Below are 2,002 nucleotides of genomic sequence, written 5' to 3'. Positions count from 1 at the left end.
CAAGTGATACATGATGTCTTTATGTTCACTGTCCTGTGCTGAATTTATTCCTGGGAACTGATGGTTAGAGAGGTGATGTCACCACTTCAGGCATTTCTATCTAATGGCAGCTCCCACTCTGAGTTAACTGGTGGGATTCTGCTTCCCCTCAAAGGCACTTTTCCCCATGAAGCTCAGTTCTGTTCTCAACTAAATATTAATAAATAGGTAGGAATGTGCATAATTTTTAGAGTTACAGAATAAGGAGATTAATAAAGGATGACATGCAATTGTTTCTGCCATCTTCCACGTGAACCCTGTGCAATTGCCTGGGCACTTGCACAAGTGCAAAGCAAGTCATGCTAGTTTTGCATTTTTTTTTTGGAAGTGACTGGTCTAAGGGATTTCCCATCTTAAATATTTATAATTCTGTGCTATTCATCTGATTTGCTAGTAAATTTTTCTTTTTTCTGCCAGTTGTCCCATGACACTTTGAGAAAGCTGCCTTTAAACTTTGAGCAGACACTATCATTATTATCCCATCTCTGGGTGATCTTAAAGAATCTTTCCAATATAAATTATTCTATGCCTGTGTATTTCTTACTTCCACTTTTCCATAGTGCTTATAGGAGCCCAACACTGCTCAGGCTGCTGATTTGCTCTAAGAGTTCCTACCCTGGTAAAAAACAGTACTGGATGTGACAGCAGACCTCAGGCTTTGAATGTATGAAAGCTGGTGGCATCTGAAATTTGGGTAGGCAAAATTTTCTCAATTTCGTCTTCCACAAAAAAAAATTTTAAAATCCACATGGCTTTTCTGCTCAGAAAACATGTTAAGAAGTTAGAATTATGTGCTTTTTGAGGTAGGAGTATCCCAGAGAACTTCATACTGAAGCTAAGTGATAAACTTCAAGGTAGTGAGCCATGTGGTTCAGTGCAAGCCAACCATCAGCACCTTTAAGAGGGAGGCTTAAAGAGAATAGGTTGAGCTGAAGCACTCATAAGTTAACTGAAACTGGAAAATTTGGCTGAATGTTTATTCAAGAAATATAGTACGTTTACCTCTAAATGTGAATGACCTGGAAAATCTGGCATAATAGTTTTTTAATTTTTTGAATTATAATTAAAACGAACAAACAAAAAAAAAAAAAAACACTGAAGAAAAAAATTGAGTCAAATTAGCAGGTTTTCCAAAAGGAAGTGGTGGCTCTCTAATATTCTGGAATGTACAAATAAATTCCTATGAGGTAAAAATTGTGTGGACTTTAGACAACTTGGTAAAGCCCACCAAGAGAAACAAAGAAAGAAGAAAGAGGCAAAAGAAACAAAGAGGCCAAATACACATAGGAAAAACTCTTCAGATTTAGAAGGGACACTGACTAAGGAAAAATAAGGAAGAATAGGAGGTAAACTGCTGACATAGCAAAGCAGAAACTGTTAAAAGTGTTTTCAATAGAACAGGTTTCTCCTTTAGAAACAATAAAGTAAAACTATTTAAATCACATTGCCCCACATGAACTTGTCAATTTCAATGAAATTTGCTCTGAAAGGGTCAAATTGAGTAATCTGCACATTGCAGTTTTAAATATGGTGCAACATTTCTTTATAACTACAATTTAATTTCATGGCATGAACATTTAATGTTGCTATTCTATTATATTTTCAATTTACAATAAAAGTAAAACTTCTAAAGCAAGAATGTTTTGGCAAACTCATCATAACTACAGATGAAAAGTAGCCTAATAGTCCTAAAACCTTTTATTCCCATAGCTTTTTCCTGTGCATGAAATTGAAACTTTCCTCCTGGACAAGAAATAAAAACAAACAAAAAACAAACAACCCCCCAAGCTTTCAAACATTAACATTTTATTTAGGATATTGCTTTTTTCCATTTAATAATAAAAAAGATTGACCTAGTCCATCTGGGACTAGCATTCCTTAGGTATCTCTAGAACTAGCATTCCTTAATGTTTAAGGAACTAGCATTCCTTCCTTGTTTAAATCAAGGAAGGAGTTGATTTAG

Source organism: Melospiza georgiana, chromosome Z, assembly GCF_028018845.1.
Source record: "Melospiza georgiana isolate bMelGeo1 chromosome Z, bMelGeo1.pri, whole genome shotgun sequence".
Taxonomy (NCBI): Eukaryota; Metazoa; Chordata; class Aves; order Passeriformes; family Passerellidae; genus Melospiza; species Melospiza georgiana.
This window is presented reverse-complemented; position numbering follows the sequence as displayed.